The sequence below is a fragment of the Dasypus novemcinctus genome, chromosome 15, assembly GCF_030445035.2.
Source record: "Dasypus novemcinctus isolate mDasNov1 chromosome 15, mDasNov1.1.hap2, whole genome shotgun sequence".
Taxonomy (NCBI): domain Eukaryota; kingdom Metazoa; phylum Chordata; class Mammalia; order Cingulata; family Dasypodidae; genus Dasypus; species Dasypus novemcinctus.
Window position 1 is genome coordinate 51,126,383 of NC_080687.1, and position 10,814 is coordinate 51,137,196.

Consider the following 10,814-nt stretch of genomic DNA (forward strand, 5'->3'; position numbering starts at 1 on the left):
AATACAAACAAAGCTTCTACTTGGAATAGTATTAGAACTTATTAGTCAAAAAATGTTGATTATAATTTCATTCTTTTCCAGTTGCTCAGTATTTACAAATATATCTTTGAACAAAGCCTGGTCATCTGACAGAAGTTAATTCTATGTGTAGAGAATATAACAAATTGAGGTAACTCAAAACATGTTCTGTTCTCAATCATCCAAGTGTGCACTACATCAAGGTCTAGCTGAGTCTATGTAGCCATCCAAAGTAGTTTTACAAAATTTTATTTTAATAATTATTACTCTACTTAATATTGTTTTTCTTTGGTGCATTACAAAGGAAATTAAAGCCTGTAAAATCAGATGGGATATATATGATTTGTGTATGTGACTCTTTAGCAATTAATTCCAAACTGTTTTTATTCCTTAACTATAGCCACTTGGGTATCTTACTTTCTACTCATAATAAGGTGTGCTTTCTTCTGCGATATATTTCACATTTAAAATATTTTAAATATTCAATCTTTGTCCTTACTTAATGCTATTAATAGCAGTTTGGCATTATTTATGAATTCCAAAAATAGATACTGGATTATGTTTGCAAACTGGTTTGTTCCTCTGCGCATATTAGATTATATTGGATTTAGAGGTTTCACTTTTACTTGATTAAATAATGATTAAGGCTTTGATTGGCCCACATCAATAGGACATTGAGTCCCCACCCCAGAAATAGGTTGGCTTTTATAAAGAGTATTTATTTGGGATAAAAAGCTTGTCGTTACCAGGCCATAAATCATAAGTTACTTCCCCCACCAAAGTCTGTTGCTATGTGTTAAAGCAGGAAGACTGCCAGTGTTCAGCCTCCCTCTTCCTCTTAAGAATCCATGATCCCAGATTCTTCCAAAAGCAGCCTAGGCTGGGATAAGTCTTGTCTCTCTCCCAGGGCTCATTTCTTTCTGGGCATAGTTGCTCTGTTGTCTCCACAACATCAGCTGTAGAATATCAGACTGTCTCTCTTCAGGGCCTCTATGGAACCATCTCTATTCCTCTGTGTTTTACTGTGTGCTTACTTCCCAGGATTTCAGCATCCAAAACTCCAATTAACTCCTCTGCCATGTTGTTTTCTCTGTGTGTCCCCACCCACCAAGGAGTATATGTTACTTTATTTTTTATGTTTACATATTTTATACATATATTATCTATTTATATGTATTATCTACTAAGACATAAAGCAGATATATATTTGCTGGCAACCTTTTATCTTTTTCTTTTATTAGATACTGGGACCAGGGATTGAATCCAGGACCTTGTATATGGAAAGCTGGTACTCAAACCACATCAGCAACCGGCAGGCAACCTTTATTAAGAAATTTTGGAAACGGACTTTGGCCCAGTGGTTAGGGCGTCCATCTACCACATGGGAGGTCCGCGGTTCAAGCCTCGGGCCTCCTTGACCCGTGTGGAGCTGGCCCATACGCAGTGCTGATGCGCGCAAGGAGTGCCCTGCCACGCAGGGGTGTCCCCCGCGTAGGGGAGCCCCACGCGCAAGTAGCGCGCCCATAAGGAGAGCCGCCCAGCACGAATGAGGGAGCAGCCTACCCAGGAATGGCACCACCCACACTTCCCATGCTGCTGACGACAACAGAAGTGGACAAAGAAACAAGACGCAGCAAAAAGACACAGAAAACAGACAACCGGGGGAGGGGAGGGGAATTAAATAAATAAAAATAAATAAATAAATAAATAAATAAATAAATAAATAAATAAATAAGAAATTTCAAGTAGTTAATATCTACTTTATTCATATCTTTCTCAGTATTGCAACCATGCCTCACACTCCAGACTGTGAACTTGGCTAAGCTACTTTCTCTGGTTTTCATATGCATTTTCCGATCATAATACTTTGTACATGGAATGCTATATTCAAGTGGCTCTACCTCCTGACCTCTCTCTCTTTTTCTCATTGCTACCTACCAAATTCTGAAGCATATCACAAAAGCCACCTCAAATATTTACCCATGGAGCTACCTGACACCTCTTCTAATAAAATCTCTATTTCCTCAATTTTTACAAGGCAAGTTCATTTACCTCTAGGCATCCCTACTTTTAAGAGTGACTATTAATCATTGTTTGCTCCTATTACTCATTTCAAATCAATTTGCCCGCCCCTACAGTTTTTCACGTGAGAAAACTCTTATAAAAATCTCTCCTAACATTTACAGATAACTTCTGTCAGTTTTGTTTCCCCAGAGAACCCTAATGCAGTTACTCATTCACGGTCAGAGAACAACAGTCAGAAGCACACCCTAACCCTATGGATATTGGTCACCTTCATAATAGCAGAAAGGGAAAGCCTTGACAATAGGAAAATCTCCCAAAGTGGGAAAGGCTGAAAGGGGCACTCTAAAGGGGTGCCCCCCTATCACTAATCAGATAAATTATTTATTTCCATGTTAAGACATATGGGCAAAAGGGTGCTGAAAATGATGTCATGAGCCTGTATGTCAATGGGATTAGTGGTACCTCCCAAACTGCTGTATTCTTATAATTGCTTTTTGCATTGTTTTGTTAAATGTTTTTATGTTTTAAGACTCTGGATGACACAGACATTCCCTGTTCCTCTTAGCTTGTCCAGCAACATCTATTACAGAAATTATTGCAGTCAGTTTACTGAGTGTAACATGAACTTAATAAAGGATGAGTAGTTGTGTCAATTAATAATTTTAAACATAATTTTCAAATTTAATGTTATTTTTGCACAGAACTAAAAGATACTGTCACTTTGCTTTAGTTTTAATGGCTTTAACTTTTAACTAAATCATTGTGTCTTTTACATATTCATATACTGAGAATATTATTGAATACATAAGGAGTTGATTTAACTTTGGGTATTTTGCAACATCTTTTCCCAATTTTAATCTGGCATATATTTATCAGTGGAACTTTCAAGTTTTAAATTAGATTTACTTTACATGTCATATGCAGGAATTTGATTAAATTTCCATCTTGTTTACATTTTAGTCTTAACTGCAACAAGACTAAAATTTTCTGATAAAATGTGAAGTGTTTGTAAACATTTTAATCCATACACATTTTCTTGTTATTGTGATATAATGATATATATCATCTGGTTTGAAGATTTTTTCAGTCCATTTTCATTCAGATGATTAAATATATTGAAGGGTTTAAATATTTTAATATATGTGCAGATTTTAAAAAGCAAATTAGTTTAGAATGTTATCATTGAGTGTTCTTGATCTCCAAAACCAGAAAAATAGAGCAGTGTTCAAAAACAAAAGTAAAGATATTAATAAATCATCCAATATAAAACAACTTGACCGTAGTTGGAAATTCATTTGTTAGAATTCACACAGCCAGTGTTTGGGAGCAGATATCATCTGGAAAATGACTCATTATTGGGAATAAATCATAATTTAAGTTTACTGGCCAGAGAATGTGTGGAAGTCTCAGGGGTAAAATTCTAAATGAAAACAATAAGATTGAGTTAAAACATTTATAAATATCCTATATTCCTAGAAATAGATGGTTCAAAATAAATATTAGCCTTTAATCTCAATATGGCATTTTGTAAAAATGTTAAAATGTTTACTGTAGGTCTGAACTTCACAGTACTGTCCCTAATGATCTGCTCCATTTCACACACTCATGAATTCATATTCAGAAACTGTTATTAAAAGTATCTGCTGCACATTATCTTGGATCTGTGATTCAAAACCCACACTTACTCTTGAAGGTTATTTAATGTTATAAGAGTTCAGAGCAGTAAAACAGATTCCAATAATAATGACAGTTTTTAACTCTAAACCTATCTGCTTAAATGTCTCATTAAAATAGTGCCTTTGAAGTTATTATTTAATGAGTACATGCAAGTTCAATGTAGGCACAATATTTGTCTGCATTTTAATGTTTTATCCCTAACACAACATTAGAACAAAATAGATACTACATAAATATCTGAATGAATAAACAAAAAAGTAGATAAGTGATAGTGGAGTTTTTAAAATAGTTGCAAACTTTCCATTGGAAAAGAGAAAAGTCATCATCGATCTGTGCAGTTATTAAAATATATATATGTATACATAACTGCTATAATTAATGAGGTGCAGTATGGTTTTAGTTAAAAGACACTGAACTTTTATCTATTAATCCACACATAATCTTCACATGAACTATAAACTCTGGGATTGTAGAACTTAATCAGAAAGTAAACACATAAATAAATACATATTTAAAACAGAAATTATGATTATATATTGTTTTATTGGACTTTCACATTTATTCAGCATGAAAATAATCGTACTTCATCTCCACTAGTAATTTCATGAACTTCACATTTGTCACTTTTTGAGTCATAAGTTTGTGTTATTTCAATAAATACTATTTTTAAAGATAGATTCATATTAACAAAATTAATATTTAGTGAGAAATGGGGTTGGGGAATGGTTGAACATTATATAAACACTAAGCAAGTATAATTCCTTTAAAAGTAGATACTAAAGAGAATATTTTGATGAACTTCTAGCCTTAGATGTCAGCTAGTTAGTTTGGCTTGATTCTTTCTCTTTCTCTGAAAATACTTTAGAAAATCAAAAAGAAAAGGAAAGTTGCAGTAATCCTGGGCATTATGACTTTTGGTCAGTAAAATGTTAGAATTCCAGGGAAATTTCCAAAAACTGAATTGTTGATTGGGCTATCCAGACGGAGAGAAGAACCAGACAGAAGAGAAATTGGCTACCTCTAAACCGCACTGGCCTTATTCCCAGAAAGCAACAAAGAAATGATCAATCCCACCAAATAAGGCCTACTTCTGAGACTAATCTAATCACTTCAACTTTCTCTTTTTCTTTCGTAAAGAAAAAAGACAAAATTAATCTCTCCCTTTCTTTAGTCATAGATTTATCAATTAACCACTATTATATAGAGATATAGTCTGGACATTTGTATTATTTCTGGGTTGTGTAGCCGGCAGCATAATGAGTCAATGATAGGAAGGGCTGTGGGAAAGGACTCTCCTTGTAGTAGTAATAATCCATTATCTGTCAAGAATGAAAATTTTTGAAGTTGCTAATTATCCAAAAATAACTTTTCTGCCATATGGCTTCATGACCAGAAAATAGAAGCAAGAGCTTTTGTCCGTAATCTAGGTGGTCACATTAGATATATTACTTCTGAGAATTGGCAACTTTCTCAGGAGCTGTGCCTATCAACCTGCCCTTCAGCATGGGCTAAGCAAGGAGGCTCTTAACAGCAACTCAAGAACAGAATTTAACATATTTCAATCAAAACTTTATTCAATTAATGAATAAATAAAGAATGAGAGGAATAAAAACTGACAATGCAAGAAAATAAATCTAGATGAAAAGAAAAGTGGATAGAGGAAACTGAGAATAAATTAGAAATTAAATTTAGAAAGTTACTCCTCCATGGTAAATAAAATGATTAAGAAGCTAACAGCTAATACCATACATACATATCATACAAACATGGAAGATTACTAGATATATATCAGATGAAGAAAAGAATACGTGAAAGACACCTGTTCTGAAAAGTATTATTAGAAATGTTTTGATAGGTTAAAAACATTAAAATGAAAGAAGAAAATTCAAGAGATAATAGTATTAGAAAGGAGAACAGCATTATCACTATATGTATATGATTGTTGACCCAAAGATTTACTATATATGCATTAACAGATAAATAAACAAATAAACAAACAAGGTAGGTTTGATAAGACTGGGGATAAGTAAGCAAGAAAGACAAAGAACACAGTTTGATGATTGAATTGGTCAAAATGTCTTATTTAGTTTTACAGAAAATCTTAAAAACATCAATAATTAATGAAAAAAATGGGATTTTGCTTAATAGAACTCAGGCTAAGGGTTATTTTTTTCATTTGTCCTTAAAGTCAGTTATTAATATAAGAACATTATGTTAAGTTTATCCTTCAGTAGAATTTCTCTTAGCATAAAATCTTAAAAGATTTTCTCATTTTCCATACTGAATGAAGATTTATTCATTGTCTTTATACCTGGTGGGAAGTAATGAGATTTTTTAGGGAATTGGAGATTTTCTTTTTTTCTGTGTTACGTTGTAAAATATAGTACATAAAATATATTACATACTCTTTATAAGACATTCCTGTTAATATCTTCTAATTATTTACATTTTAAAATTTCTAAGTATTCTTTTCAAAATGCAATTTCTGGTTCCTAAATTGGGAAACAGAAAGATTTAGGTCTATGTGTTTAAGTGTGCGCAAATGCCATAATTAACTAATTACTATCTAATGCTTTAAGATTCATGGGAGAAATGATAAAACAGTCAGCAATTATTGATTGGCTATGATCTACCTAAACTAGCAGCCACTGGTCTGTAAAAATAGGGTAAAGGGCTTTCTTTTAAAGATTTTGTAGTTCACTAAGGAGACAGGCAAATAAACCATTGAAGCTCAGAGATAAAGCCCCTAATCATTACTCCTTGAGGTTACAGAATTTTATTTTTTTACATCTGATTTTCACATCTGCTATGACTTTTTAACAGTTGGTAACAGTTAAGAAAACAATGGAAAAGGAAATTTCAGACAATATATGTTTCAGATTGAAGAATAAGTATTTTTGGAAGCAAAGAATTGAGCAGTTTAGAGAGTACAAGAGCCCCAAAATATGGAGGTACACTTGTAGCTATTCTCAAAAAAATAAAAAAGAGAATATTATCCTGAAGTCAGTGAAGAGACATTGAAAGCTACTTAGCTGGAAATAACATGATTATACTGCTTAATTTTAGAATGAATAGCTTGAAAAATCAATTAACATGTTGATTTTTTAATTTTAAAGTTTTATTTTTAAAAATTTTAACTTAATTCTTTATATGCTATCAAAGATGTGTTTATAATATAGGTTTCAATGTGCAAGAGCAGATAACCTTTATTAATAATAGTTACCTTACTTCAAAAAGCAAATAAATGCCCTCATTTATTTGAGGAATTAATCATATATATTACCTAAGGTTTTATTGTGATAAAATCTTATTTTATGTTTACCAATAGTGATGAACGGGGACAGAAAAAGGTTCATGTCCAAGGTAATTATTTTTATTTGATTTCCCTTTTTTAAAATTTACTGAGTACTTTTTTCTCAGTAGAGAAACCTTGTTTACTTCATCCCCAATTAAATATATATGGCACCTGACCATAAAATAGATGGAGTTTTTTGGGATTTTTTGAGGAGAAAATCTTTATCTTGGAAAAGGTAGTGAAAAAACAGGACATTGACATAAAGGAAGATGGGACCATTCTTATAATTGAGTTCATTCAATATATTAACACAAAACAAATATATAAGGTAGGAAATTCTTGATGCCAATTAAGGGGCTAAATATAGATTTGTTAATAGCAAAACAGTTACTTAATTACAATTATTACATCCTTTGAAAGCATACATAGATTTTTGTTAGATTTTATTATAAATGTTTAACTATAGAATCCACTCTTTATCTTGTTTTTATATTAAAATGTTGTACTAAAGACTAGTACCACCTTATGCATTTAAAAATATTTCACTGTGATTTGAGAGTCAAAATTTTAGAATAGCATTGAAATCTTTTAAATTACCTTTCAATATCCTACACTAAGAAGAGGGTTTTTAGGTCTTAATTGGTCTATGAATAACCTGCACTAGTAAGAATTTATATCTACTGTTATCATGCATAATTCATTGTGTTGTCTCTACTACTAGAAGAAGTTACATAATTTGATCTTTACATTAAAATCTTCACTCTTTAGCTTTCTGCATATGCTCCTGTGCTCAATTTGAAGGGATAATGCAGTCTCCCAGGAAAATTGACATAGGTAAATCTAGATTATGTTGGCAAACATTTTCTACACAGCAATTGCTAGCAAGCCATCATTATTTTATATTTTTATGACTTTTACATCCTCCATAAGTTTTTTTTTATGTAAAGTGTTGTGAACAATATTTTGTGCAATATGAAGTGAAAATGATTCAATTCAACAATAGGAAATGTTTCATTAGTAGACATTAACAAAATACTTTTTACTTTTTTTAGATTGGAAAGTGACAAGACCTGTTTCACTCAGATTGTATGACAGTGTTTGCATTTCTGAAACATAGCAACTCTTCATAAGAAATTGGTTCAATTTCTGAGTCTATTTTCAGAAGCGGGAAACTGGAGAGGAAATTTAAAAAAAAAGAACAAGTTAGAAAAATATGGCAAGTCATACCTGGTATAATGAAATTGGCAGAGTTAGACTCTTATTCTGAGTTGCTGCAGAAACACTTGGCAGTTGACTCATGAAATCTAAAATACCCTAGAAGGGGCATTGAAAAATTCAGTTAACTAATGCTGTTTATTACACTTATTTTGTTGTATATGTCCTTCCTAAAATGTTGGTAGGTAAAATGTAGCCTCTTGATTTTAGAGACTGTATAGTATAATATGCTTTGTATCTGAAATCCTTATTGATATACCCAATTTCTGGAAACAACCCTCTTTTTTCTAAATAGAAACTATTTCCAAACAGATAAAATTATGTAGAATTCTATATTATCATTCAAAACCAAAGCTTAAAATACGATTTTCCTTTTCAGTTACCTTTCCAATCTTCCTGTGTTATGATAAAGAATTAACTGCTCCTGAGACAGATTTTATCATATGTTTGCTGAAATAATTCTTCCTTTTATAGATAATTTGTATCTACTGCAAAATAATAAATGTCGTGTGACTAATACTGTTATCAGCTTATCAAGCTAAACCTTGAAAATAATGTATATTCTTTACGTAGGAGAAAAAAAATGTCATTTTGCTGGAATGGCACAAATGTTTTAAAATGTTAATTATTTAAAATGCACCATGGTAATATGACATTTTTAATTTTGTTTAATGAGAAGCCAAAAATATTACTGGAGCATTAGATTGAGAGAATTTGAATATATGTCATTTGGGACTGTAATATAGGAAAGATTTTTAAAAATGTGAGATAATAAAAAGACTGCATTGTTGAAGTGATGAAAAACTGCAAAATTCAGTGGAGTGTCCAAAAATGCCAGCTGGAATTGAGACAGAGGATATCAACAGTCTGCATTCAGAAGGAATCATGATGTGTTGATGTAATAGCCTGATAATGAAATGATTTGCCTGCTTCTACTTACAAAGAACTCTTTGACTCTTTGAAGTGGGATGTTTTGGAGATCACATAAACATGGCCCAACATAAAAATTGTGTCTTTAAGATTATTATATTTGATTCCATAAGCATTAATTCCAATAAGTAGGTTATCAAGTTTATGCACTTAACAAACACATTAGAACTGAAGCTTGTTTGATATCTGCTACTTTCTATGCATTCAAAATTTAAATTGCACTTTAAGATCCTTGGGGAAAACAATATCTTAAAACCGTGTAGCAAATCTGTCTAGACTCAAGTAAATACATTTTCACCCAGTTTCATGAATAGATAATAGAGTACTTGTTAGAAATATGTGATAGACACATCACAGCAAAACCTTTCAAGATCTGGAAAATGTAGAAAATTTGCTTTTTTGAATCATTTGGCGAGCAAGGTGGATTATGAAGAAAAAGTGGACAGGGAGAGATAGAAAGGTAGAGAGAGAGAAAAGAATAAGAATACGAATGTTAAAAAAGACCAGTTAGAAAATGCTTAAATCTAAAATATGGAGTGCATAACATCCTCAGAATCTCTCAATACAGCTTATGATACAAATTGGTGTCTTCAGTCAATAATCCAATAATTGTAACTGAAAATCTGCCATTACGATCCTGGCTCAGTTGCTTACCAGCTCATTATTGAATGCCTGGTATGTTTTTGGCCATGGTTTGAGGGATACAGTAGTCAACAAGAGCATAATGGCCCTTGTGCTTATGTAGTTTCCACTGCTATGAGAGACACAAATAACAAATAAAACTTACAATGAAATAATTTCAGAAAATGATAAATGCTATAAAGAAAATAAAGAGAACTGGAATAGAGAATCACTTGAGGTGAAAGAGGGTAGTCTGTTTTCTAATTCTGGTTTTAGTAGAAATCATCTGCAGCATCTTTTCAGTTGTAATAAAGAAGGCACGTGCACAAAGGTGTCTTTGGAGGGGTCACTACTCTCCCAAATCCTGTCCTGGGTAAGGCAGAATGTCTGAGTAGTAAGAAAAGATGAATCACTACTGACTTCATACTCTTTCGATTTTAATTCACCTCTAATAACTAAATTAATTTAAACAACTTCAGAAATTAATTGTTATTAATACAGGTAGTAGAAACTTTCTGTCAAATGGTATCAAGCACCCCTAAGTACTATAGGGGATTTTCACTTTGCAGAAAGCTCCCAATCCTGTTTCCGATGCCACCCCAAATGCCACTTACCACAATATTTCTCTTTCAAAAAAGCTCTAAGATTGTAGAAAGACAACAGGAAAAACAGTGTCCAATGGAGTGATTTAAAAACTTCCAAAGAAAACAAATTGTAATATTTTTACCAATCAAATTAGAATGCATTTAATAACAGATTTATACTATAAGATGTGGGCAAACGTAGATTGGAGAAGGTAATGTTATATCTCTGCTTGTAAAAGTGGAAAATGATATAACTTTTGGAAAATGTCTTTAACAATGAAATGAAATAAATGTAAAATTTAACTCAGTATCTTTATCAGTTTTAATTGAGACAATTCATCTAAATATTAGTGTCTGGCACATAGTAAGTAAATATTATATATGCAGCCATTATTTTTATTAAAATGTTCTTCTGTTCAAATTTATTTTAGGTGTCTATTTTTATTTTA